The following is a 12,608-nucleotide window of genomic DNA, read 5'->3' on the forward strand; positions in this document are numbered from 1 at the left end:
GTCCATCGAAAGATGAATGGATAAAGAAGATGTGGCACATATATACAATGGAATATTACTCAGCCATAAAAAGAAACAAAATTGAGTTATTTGTAGTGAGGTGGATGGACCTAGAGTCTGTCATACAGAGTGAAGTAAGTCAGAAAGAGAAAAAACAAATACTGTATGCTAACACATATATATGGAATCTAAAAAAGAAAAAATGGTTCTGAAGAACCTACGGGCAGAATAGGAATAAAGATGCAGATGTAGAGAATGGATTTGATGACATGGGGAGGGGGAAGGGTAAGCTGGGACAAAGTGAGAGAGTGGCATGGACACATATACACTACCAAATGTAAAATAGATAGCTAGTGGGAAGCAGCCGCATAGCACAGGGAGATCAGCTCCATGCTTTGTGACCACCTAGAGGGTTGGGATAGGGAGGTTGGGAGGGAGATGCAAGAGGGAGGGGATATGGGGATATATGTATACATATAGCTGATTCACTTTGTTATATAGCAGCAACTAGCACACCATTGTAAAGCAATTATACTCCAATAAAGATGTTAAAGATAAAATACACATGCCTCCACAGATTCAGTTCCTGGAATTCACAACTAAGGCAGAACATTAGAATAATCTGAGGAGCATTACAAAAATACTGGTGCGTGGAGACCCAACTCTAATTTGGGCCAGAGTGAGTCTTTTTGAGGCTTGCCTACCATAAAACAAAATAGGGCTGTAGCCAGAAAGTTCTGGGAAAGGAAAATGATTTATTGAAAGAAACTAGTATAGAAAAACCAGTAGGCAATTATCTTCATGCTTCTTGAGTGTTAGGAAACCACAGGGTCTGTCATGGTTCATATTAAACTATCATTTTCAATAGGACACCTCCTTTAATGAGGAAAGAAGATTATCAGGAAATAAGATGAGAATAATATATACAAGGTAACACTGCAAACATCTGCTCTTAAACTGGAACATTTATTAGCAAAATAAGAAATTTGACTATCTAGATGAGACCCTGAGGTTGATATAGATTCTAATATCTTGAGCATGACTAAGCCCTTGAAATGTGTCAAGGAATAAATTTAAGTATGGGCCTTAGAGAACTGGGCCCCAAGTATTTTCATTGAGTCTGTTGAAGCAATGGTTGGTGTCACTCTGGTCTATTCTTCCTTCCTCCAATGGCCCTTTTAGTTATAAACGGAATGTACTGGCAAGATTCTCCCCACTCCTCCACTGGGCCCACAAGGACCCTCCAAAGAGGATTTAACCCTGCTCAACAAATCTAATCTTAACCTGGATCTCAGATGTGGTCTCCCTGACCCTTGAGAGCTAGATTAAACTGACTCAACTCTCCTAATTCCATGACCAGCAAGGGTTCAGAGCCCTTTGTAAGGTTTTTGCATAGTCTAGGAGCTTACATCTTATAGTCTCTTCTCCATCCTGGGCTTCTGCCTCCTTTGTTCCATTTTCTACTCTGAGCAGGTCAATCTATTCACGAATATGAGTCCTTCCACTGGTTTGCATACAAACCCCCACTCATACCTGTAGATTTTATTTAAGAGTTGGGGTTATGGGGGAGAGATTACATCACATAGCACACATTAAACAACTTTTAGAAGCCAATTTAGGTATTCTTGTTTTAAAAAGTCTTTTTCGTGGCCCTCCCCATTTCCTGATTCAGGGGACTCCTCCTCTCCTGGCCATTCTGCCCACGCAGAACCCAGTCTCATATCTTCCCCCACATTCCCTCTTTTTCCTCTCCCATTACAATCAACTGTTCTCTCATGTCCTACTGCCACTGCATCTTCTCCAGATAAACAAATTCCTCTCTTTGACTGAGGTAGCAAGGCTGGTCCTGTCAGCCTGGTCTTCAACTGACACACATGCTTTTTGGGTCCCATCTTCTACTCGAAGCAGTTTTGAGGCATTTTTCCCTCCTTAAGTTTCCTCTCTTAGAAATTTGGGTGCCAGTTGTTAGTTGAATATTTTCCCCACCTTATTACAAACTTTCCCCAGGGTTAGAGGTGGGCCTGGAACAAACAGGATAGACTTGCTTTCCTCATCCACGCCAGCTCAGCTACTAGACTGCTTCTTCCCCTCTGTGCTTGCTCTACTGTGAACTATGGAGAAGAGGGAGGAAAGGGAAGGAATAGATGTGGTAGGGCTGTTAAGAAAGGCACTCAGGGGAAGTCAGTGCTTGTGACTTGAGAAAGAAAAAATTGAAACTACAAAAAAGAATCAGGAAGTACGGTGCTACTCCTGCTGCATGCGACCCCCTTTCTTTCCCTCTCACTTCTTTCTCAAGCAGGATTTGTGGTCCTGAAATCTGGAATCTGGTGCCCTTGGGTTCGGGTGGGTTCTAGTCTGATCCTTACTTTCATTAAAATGTTGATATTTTGTTCATCATGACTTTTTTCATATTAATTTTTTAAATAACAACTTTATTAAAACATAATTCACATACCATAAAATTCATCCTTTTAAAGTGTACAATTCAGTGGTTTTTCAGTATATTTACATTTGTGTAACCATCATCACTATCTAATTTTAGAACACGTTCACCACCCAAAGCATTCATTTTAATTTTTAAAATACTACTTCAAATATTATTTATCTTGATTACTGAGTTTTTTGACCCCTCCTTAAATTCTGCCCAAGGTGACCAAGGAAAGTACTTCATTCATCTGACCCTAGTCTTGGCCCTGCTAGGCTCCACTGATAGATGAAATCTGGGGTGTCTCTCATCTTTAGTGACTCTACTGGACAAAGGTACTCGGCAGCGTAGCAGGCAAAGGTAAAAGCATCTGTTGAGGAAGGAAATGGGAGTCATGTTCACTGACTGCTTGCTCTGGGCCATGCGTTTAGTATATGCATACTATTTAATTTTTATAACTATGCACAGTAGTCATTACTGTACTATTTTACAGATGGGGAAGCTGAGACTCAGAGAGTTTGAGAAACTTGCCCAGGGTCACACAGTTAAAGATGGAGCCAAGATTTTCAGAGAGATCTATTTGATTCTAGATTATGAGTTCTTTCCCGTTGTTCTTCTTTTTGATCAGTAAGCAGAATAAACATGAGATCAAAGAAGGCAGAAAGGAAATAACAGAAAAATTTAAGGGGTTCAGAAAATTATTTTCTGTAAGGTCTGTTTTGGGAAAGCAAAAAGGGTGGGATAGTTCCTATTTCTTCTAAGAAATAGGTTTCCTAAGCACACAGCTTCATATTTGGGAAGACCAGTGTTTGTCTTCTTAGGACAAAGGTTGATGCAGAAAAATGCTTTCTACACCACCTGATATTTTTAGTCCATTATCCATTATGAATGTGTATTTCACAAGTCTTATAAAGGTCATGATTGTTCATCTTCCAGTTTTCATTGAAACTCATGTAGCATGCTTATTATTTCCCCAAGTCCCACATTATGTTGTAGTAGATCTTCATCTTTTTCTAATTAATTTCATAAAGAATGCTTATTTAGTTCAGATGCTATGTATGGTTGTACAGATGGAGCTAAATAAACATAGACCCACCTACAAAAGGTTAAAGTCTTAAATGGGTGGTTCAGAGAACCTCAAGCTGGCAAAAAATACGATCATAATGCCGTTTCACATTGAGCAGGATTCTAACCCTTTCTGGGTCTTAGATTCCTCTTCTCTAAAATAAGAGAGGACTGGACCAGAGAAGTATTTCTCAATTAGAAGAAAAAACAGTAACATCCAAGTTATCTAAGGAGCACTGAACCACTCTCTCATCCCCACTCTCAATCAAGGTCTAAGATTCTGTTAGTTATCACCCCCTCCCTCATTATCCTAAATGAGAACCACTAGCTAGCATATCTCTGATCTAAACATTCTTCGTGTCTACAAATTTCCAGGACAGAGGTGAATAAAATATTAATACTGTATATAAACAAAGAGGCTGGTATGAAGCCTCAGAGATGTGGCTCAGACTCAGGGATGCTAAGAGGGTGAACACACAAAACCTCAGTGTGGGGAACTTCCTTGGTGGTCCAGTGGTTAAGAATCCACCTTCCAATGCAGGGGATGAGGGTCTGATCCCTGGTCAGGGAACTAAGATCCCACATGCCATCGGGTAATGAAGCCCACGTGCCGCAACTACTGAGCCCACAAGCCACAACTAGAGAGAAGCCCGTGCGCTGCAAATAAGAGCCTGCACACCGCAATGAAAGATCCCGCGTGCTGCAACTAAGACCCGATGCAACCAACCAAATAAATAAATAAATAAATAAATAAATAAATAAATAAATAAATAAATATTAAAAGAAAAACCCTCAAGGTGAACATTCTTGGGTATACCCTTTTCACCTGAGTTCCAAGAGAGCACGTTGAAGGCCATGCCCAGGGCATAACTGAGGAAGCACTGTGTTGGAATCTCACTGCCCACTTGTGTCTTAGGCATGACTAACCCAAAGGGTGGGGACTGAAGGTCTTCTTTTAGTCACATTCAACCTGCTCTGAGCCAGCACTCAGTGTATCTTCCTGGTACCTGGAGACAATGGAAACGGGATAAGCAGGTCAGACAGAAAAACTGCATAACGGTGACTTGGCGTTCCTTCTTGTAGGGTCTTACTGTTACATAGGACCTACAGCACACACCTACTAACCATACATACACACGTGTCATAAACATGTGTACACTGTTCTATATGCCAACACACTAGAGCTCCATCCAGTACATATACTCTGTCCTGATACACACACACACACACACCTTTCTCTTACACTTGTCCAAACATAAACATATAACCTGTCCATACACAAATAACTTAAAAAAACATATCCTACGCATAAATAAGCATAAATGTCCCAAAGGTAGCTTCCTCTTTCTCTCTCTCCCTCTCTCTCTCTCTACCCCCCCGCCACACACACACACACACACACACACACACACACACACACACACTACATCCAATCCCACACCTCTAAATATCCTGTCATGTACATCCACATACTTTGTCCCTACCACTTTACCCCACACCATACACTTGGCTACCACCAACCATTTTCCCGTACACACACAAACATGCTCACAATCAGTCCATTCACACTGATTTTTTCCTCTTTTATGTTACACAATTAGGGGCCCACACCATACTCACCTCCACCCTCATATAGACCTTAACCACATATACATCTACAACCTTTGTTCTACCATCCTATCCACATCACATACTTGGCTTCCACCAATCATCCTTATTTTTGCGTGCACACACACACACACACACACAGCCTCTACTCAGCCTTCACATCTGACACACATGTCCCGAGGCACCCCATACTCCCTATCCTGGCCCCAGGGACATCACATAGCTTGCCCCCGCTCTCCTTTAACTCTTTCTCTCCCTCCTCCTGACCTCCTGCCCACCAGCACCAGAGGCACTGCTCAGATATGCATAGTAACTCTACCCCAAATATCCTGTCCTTTCCCTCACACATTACAACATTAAAAGAATTGGGAGATATATAAGGATTCCAGGGTTATTGGGGGGAATGGTTATGCTTACTACACCTACAGATACTTTTTTCTTTCATGTTGAGGGACTAGCTTGGGATTCCATTAGTGACTGTAATTTTGGGTAACGCATAACATTTCCCCCATGGACATGTAGTCAGTTACCACACATTTTCAATTATTACACTGTGATCTTTTTGAAAAAGGCCAAGGAAAGCCTGGCCACATACAGACACAGAAACACATAAATCAAAGATAAACTGAAAAATTAAGGGCTTTTTACTTTCCATTGACAGAAACTACTTCCTTATCTTTATGCCCTACAAGATCTGAAACCAAAAGTAGTTGGCACATCATCAATATGTGTATGCAACCGTTATACCTGCTAGGTCTCAGAAGAGGATTCAGTAACATAGGCAACTTTCAAGCTTGAAAAAAAAAGTGTGTGTGGAGAGAGTGCATTAGCATTCTTGAATCTTAGGGTTAGAAGTAGTCTAATAATTAATTCTCACTGCAGTCCAGAAATTCTGTCTGTGGCAGCAGCTCCTTACCAGGTGAGAATTCGGCTTCCTCCTGAACCGTTGAGCAGCTCTTGACTTCTCAACGCTACCACTTTGACCTCTGATAGTAGGGAATTTTGGGCCGTGTTGAAGTAAAAACGATTTTCCTAAATGTTAATGCTGTTGGCCATAGTCCTCCCCTCTGGAATAAAATAGAACGCTCTGTTCCATCTAATCTAGCAAACAGTCTGTAGGGAATTTATTCTTTAACTCATTCAACAAATATTTATTGAACTCCACTGGGTGCCATGCACTATAGTAGCATGGAGAACTATGCTGGGGAAATAATGGTGAGAAAATGAGTCACAATCTCTGTTGCAAAATCTAATAAGCATGACTTCCCTGGGAGTACTTGGCAATGAAATTGTGAAAGAGAACCTGAATAAATGTAAAGAATTAGTAATGTGACTTGGGAAAGATAGGCGATTGTTCAATTAACCTCAGGATCCGCTAGTCATTCCTGCTCTCTTGATGAAACGGGAACTAGAGAGAGGAGGTAGAAATCGCAGGAGCCAGAATCTGACATTAGACAAATCCAGGAGACAGTTTTGGTTCCAGAAAATAAAACTGAAGAGATGCCAATGGACTCCAAGGAGGTTAGATGGTAGGCATATCTTGAATGTCTGGGGCAGCCCAGGATCTATGCGTGCCCATGATGCTAGGCTTCCAAGATAAAATACAGGACATTCAAACAAATTTGAATTTCAGCTAGATAACAAATAAAGTTTTTAGCATAAGTATCTGTCATGCAATACTTGGAACGTATACTAAAAAACGATCCATTGTTTATCTAAAATTCTAATATAACTGGACATCTTGTATTTTTATTTGCCAAATCTGGCAACCTTACATGATGCCACTGATAGGTGAGGAAGACAAGGTTCTCCAGTTTGTGTAACTGGCCTTTTCAAAGGGCTAGTAAACAGAAAGTAAATGGAGCCAAACTGAAGAAGCCAGGAACCCCAGAGATTTCCAATGGGTAGAAAGAGACAGAAGGAGGAGGTCAGAAACAAGGGATTGGCAAGTGATAACAAAGCTACAGCCAATGACCTAGGGCTCATTTCTTGTTGCCAAGCCAAAATCTACCTCAGGTCATGTGCATATCTTAATTTAACATTTGGGGCAGCTAAAAATGAGGCGGAAAGGAGCCAGAAGCTATAGCCTCTCTTAACTGTGATAATAGCATTTTTTGGCTGAGTTCCAGTTCACTTTAGGATTAATCCGTAATCTGAAAGTTTATTCTTTTCTAGCTATCGGTGTAGCTGACATTGTTTGTTTGCTAGATCATTTTGATAGCAAAACTTCCTTTTAGAAAACTCCAACTGGTCTAAGAAGAAAAGAATGTTTTCTATACCCAACACTGGCCACATAATTTGTGAGGCTCAGTGAAAAATAAAAATGCAGGTGCCCTTGTTCAAAATTGTTGTGAATTTCAAGTGGGAGACATTAAACCAAGCATGGGGTCCTTCTAAGTGTAGATCATACATCCACGAAGCCAACACTTTCCATACCTTAATCATGATAGAGAAAATCTGTACACTTATAGCTAGGGACAGTTATGGAAGAAGTCTGGACTCATTTTAGAACTCACAGGGATAAAATAAACTGGGCAGAGGCAGAGTACACAGGTAGGACAGACTGACCTTGGAATGGGTGAACTCATCTAGCAGGTCTCCTCCTCCTTGTTTCCTTCCAAGTTTGTTTTTTTTTTTTAACACTATCATCTGACATGATTTATTTATAGACCCTCTTAGTTTTATTACCTCTCACTGTCCTTCCCTCTTCATCTACCTCTGTTCTGCCTCCCCATAGAAAATGATGTTTCACATACGGCCAAACAACACACAGTAGAGTAAGACAATTCCTCCCTTTGATCTGGACCCTACTTTCAATCACAGTCTAATAATATGTTAGCCTTTTCAACAGCTGCTTCATGCTTTGGACTTATATTAAGCTAAGATTCAATTAAAACCTTTTAACCTAGTCCACATGACCCAATCTAAGTCAGGACCTGAGTTTCTGAAAATTCCCTTTAAATTTAACAGGTCAGACTTTATATCTGCCTGATTTAAATTTCAGTTTGTTGGTTTCATACAGCATTTCAGCCAACTGAGATCACTTTGGAAATTGATTCTGTCATCTAGGGTCTTAGCTGCCCTTCCTGGCTTTGATCCACCTGTAGATTTGGTAATTCTGCTATCCATGTCTTCATACACATCTCTGTTTAAAATGCCAGATAGGGCAGGGCCAAAGACAGACAGGACCCTCCACAAGAGGCTTGTTCCGGAGTGACACAGACACAATAATACCATTCCTCTGGGTATGGTTCTGTCAAGCATGGGAGGAAGTATGTGAGGAATCGTAAGAGGAGCTTATTTGACATTCCTTGAGAAGTGAGCAGTCTGAAGAGTTATTTGAAATATTTTCTACGGGAAAGTGTTAGAAACCCAAGTATCACGAGCAGAAAAATTTAGATGCTCAAAGAGATAGCTGTAGGCATAAGACAAATTAAGAAGGGAAAAAAATAGGGAGACAAAAGAAAAAGAGATTGGGCAAAAAGGAAGGATGAGGATCAAAAGGAAGGATGCAGAGAGATCAAGAGGGAAAGATGGAGAGAGACCTCAGTGATATCAGTTTTAAAAGTCATGTGACCTTGTTTTAAGATTTATCACTTCCTGCCTCTGAATGCAAAATGAGGCTAATAGCCAGTCCTTAAATAACCTCACCTCTCTGGTGAGTATAATAATTGGACTTATGGGCCACATCAGATAAAAATCAGGATTTCCTGCAGCTAATCCAAACTGACGTGGAACTATTTGAGGTTTGGATTCTACTTGATACAAGTGGTCATATTCCTCTCTTATGAAAAATGGAATTAACATCCTTCTGATTTGAATGAAATACTGCCAGGAAAATCAGCTGAGAATAATTGAGAAATTGTTCCCTTGACTACTCCTATTAATAACCATTGCCCTCAGTGAAAGTTAAAGAGACGAAAAATTTCCTTTGACTTTCCTCTCCTGTATTTGGTAGTAAGGCACCTCTGATTAAATGATATAGAATCATATTTTATTCTTGTCAGTTTTTTAAGGATTCTGGCAAGACGAGGATTAAAATTGAGCTAATTTTATTTTTACTGCAACGCCATCATCAGAATAGGTGAGCAGGACTCCCCTTTATCCACATTCACACATGCTCAGCCATGCCACCCATTTCCAACTTCATGTGCTCTCACTCTTCCATGGTGTGGCCATGATGTCCTTCTGTTTGGAATGCCTTTTCTCCTTTACCTGCTTGGCTAATTGCTTCTCATCTTTTAAAGGATGAGTTCAAGCCTCACCTCCCTAGAAATATTTCCTAATCACTCAGTTGAGTTAAGGAATACAGATGTCCTACCTGGGCTCCTGGATGTAGTAACAAAGTCTCTCTTTCCTCTACTAGACAGAGTATTAAGGCAGGAACTGATTATTGTTCATCACTAAATCTTCAATAATTAATATAGGACGTGGAACATTGTGGGTGCTCAGTAAATGTTTATATAAAAGGAGGAGAGGGAAGAAGAGAAGAGAGGAAGAAGAAAGGGAAGGAGATAGGAATAGATTATAAAATCTCATCCTATGGAATGGCTTTTATAGTATAGTAACTGAAAAGAGTATGTGACCTTTAAAAGACTCTTCTAGTCTTAGCATTCTAGCCTGTCTTTTCATTGACAGGTTTTCATCTATCTGAATTCTGTGCGATGACCTATGATTCAAAGAGAAGACAGATGACCATTTGGCAGAGCTGCCCTGAAGATATTCAAGTACGCTGATGAACGTCATCCTGTGAGTTCAAGGAAATCTTCAAGTTTCTGATGAATGTTCAAGTGCACTTTGTGATGATATTGATAACCAGTGTGTTATAATGAAAAAAGAATATGTTGATTAGTTTCAAGCAATAGAAGATAAATTTTAAATATGTAATGAAGTAGTTGAGGCTGACAGAACAATTATCCATCAGAGAAATAAAGCACAACTTTATCTGAGTGAATCTGGAATATGATAAACTTCTGAGAAGTAGTTTCAACCAGAGGCCAAAGACATGCTACCCAAGAGCTCGCTCCTCAGCATTTCTCAGCCTCTGCTTCTTTCTACCCTTAATGTAGCACATACTATGTTAGCAGATGTACTCCAAAGGGGAGGGTGACACATCTGCACATGAGTGCATATTAGTGCATTTTGACTCCCAGAGAAATAGTAAAGTTATTTTTTATCAAGAGTTTTGGGAGCCTTTCTTCTAATAAATATGGCTGCACATTGTCCCTAAGAGATTCCTTAATTATAGAAAAATATAAAATTCCCAACAAGGACCCAGAGTCATACTGTCATTTCCTGCTCTGTCATAAGACTAGGTAATTTTTTTCTGGATTCCACTTCTGGAGATTGAGATGAAATTCAGAATTGTAACATGTGTGTTTTCAATACCACTGAAATATCTTTAAAATCAATGCATTAATATGCCAAAAACTTAAAGGCCCTTTGGAGGAGAAAACACTATGAAAAGAAATACTCAGGGACCACCCCCTCCGTCCAAGTTCATGCATAGTTACATGCCTTTGATATATCAGAGTAAGGAAGAAATTTGAATGTCTCGGACTGACCTCTCTCCTAAAGATACTACATGTTTGCATCTCCAAACTTCCTACTTTACATTTATACTGGAATAGCCCATCAAACTGTGAATTTAAAAAACTAAAATCTCAATTCCTAATTCCTGTTCCTAAAAATATTTCCCCTTTTCTGACTTACTTCTATAAATGGTGTCCCTGAAGAAATGCTCAAAGAGGATGTTTCCCAGGTGAAGCAAAGGCCTAGTGAACAAGGACCTACCTGGTCTAGAAGCTTCTGAGATGCAAGTAGAGAGGGAGACAATAATGATACTGAGAGTTAACTGATAGAGTAAGGCCCATGAGGAGGTGGAGAGGGATAAAATTCACAGCACAGGTAGCTTCGGCTTTAGATTAGCTTTCGATCAGAGGATTAGCTTTAGACCAGGGGAAGGAGGAAAGGATGTGAACAGATGAAGGTAATTTTGCATACTGGAGATGAGGAACAGAGCCTTAAGTAATTACTCTTTAATACTTTTTATTTTCTCTGTAAGGTATCAAATGAGGCCATCTTGTAAGAGTGAAGAAATAGGGTGGGACACAGAAGCAATAGAGAGTTTGAAAAGAATAGAGAAGTCTGAAATAACTGCTATGGGGAAATAGAAAAGAGAGCTGACCAGTGATGTGTCAGAGAAGGCCCAGCTGTTTTTCCAGGTAGGTTAGGTAAAAGGTTAAGGGGACAAAAGAACAGACACTTCTGTCAACACAGTGATTGATCTGAAAGGCTAAGAATTTAGGTTGGATAAGAAAGAGACAAATAGACTGGAAGAAAATGGAAGAATCAAGTACTGGGAGGTCTTGTTAGGATCAAAGAGGTCTAGAAGGTGCAAGGCATGAGAGAAATGGAAGACTGAAGCCATAGAGTAAGATACTAGAGTTTAAGATTCTGGAGGTAGAGTAGTTTGGGGCAATTGACGAGATCCAAGATTTGTTTGTGAATGGGGATGACTAAAGTTACATGGAGGTAATGGAGTTGAGAAGGTCAAGAAGCTGTTGGATAGGTCATCCATATGGACATTGTGGTCACCCATGGTGATTGTGGGACTGGAGGTGGATCAGGGGTCAGAGGTAAATGTGGGGAAGGGACACAAGAAAGATGGTAGTTTGAGTCACAGAAGGGAGCTGTGATATAGGGAGCCTGAAATTCAACAGAGGAAAATTATTTACTTGAGGTTATAAGAGTAATGGACTGTAAATGACATTGGGATGTAAGAATGCTGCTCTTTCTTCTGGGTCTTGTGGTAGATGGGAGTATGGAAAGGGCAGGAGGGGAAATAGTGTCCTTAGGGGAGAACCTATGTCATTTACAATAGGAGAAAAATGTCAAAGATGTAGAGGACTTTAGTTATTACGGTCCAGGGGTGGGGAAAGTGGGAAGCTGATCTTGGAAGTGGGAGTAGAGTAAGAAAGACCACATCCTCCAGGGAACTTTTCCCCTCATTCCCCTTATCCCTCATTCTCTGCACTTCTAAAAATGAATGTCTTCAAGTACAGAAACTGAATGGCATTCCTCAGCATTCAGATTGTCTGAGTCATTGTAGAATGCTGCCTTCCAAGTATCCTCCTAGATTCTGATGAGGTTACATACTGCCCTGAGTTCAGACTTCGTGAATATCCCAGCTTTCCTCAGCTGGCCCAGCAAGTTGAGAATGATCAAGGGTAGGTAGTCAGTGCATGCTCGGACTGAAAGAAGCCTTAGCAATCGCAACACGTCCTGATTCCTGCTTTTTTTTTTTTTTTTTTTATGGCAGGGTAAATGCCAGAGGAACACTTACCAGCAGATTCTCTGCTGTATCCTTTCTAAGGACTCATGCCTTCAGCACCAAAAGCAAGCATACTCTTAGGATTTAGGCATGAGCTCATAGCCAGGGGTAGCTCTTTTGCCTTTTCTTCTGCAAAATCCTCTCCATCAGGTACTCCAAGTCCAGGTGAAGCCATTT

The 12,608-nt window shown here is 40.4% G+C and overlaps 1 long non-coding RNA gene across 1 annotated transcript in view; it reads right to left on the reverse strand.

Moving 5' to 3' along the window:
* Positions 1-12,608, reverse strand: part of LOC137770331 (uncharacterized) — a 76,098-nt gene that overhangs the window by 20,689 nt on the left and 42,801 nt on the right. Inside the window, exon 2 of the long non-coding RNA XR_011075163.1 lies at positions 4,317-4,497. This is a non-coding gene — a long non-coding RNA (uncharacterized lncRNA). The remainder of the gene's footprint in view (positions 1-4,316; positions 4,498-12,608) is intronic.

The sequence above is a fragment of the Eschrichtius robustus genome, chromosome 10 (genome assembly GCF_028021215.1).
Source record: "Eschrichtius robustus isolate mEscRob2 chromosome 10, mEscRob2.pri, whole genome shotgun sequence".
Classification (NCBI taxonomy): Eukaryota; Metazoa; Chordata; class Mammalia; order Artiodactyla; family Eschrichtiidae; genus Eschrichtius; species Eschrichtius robustus.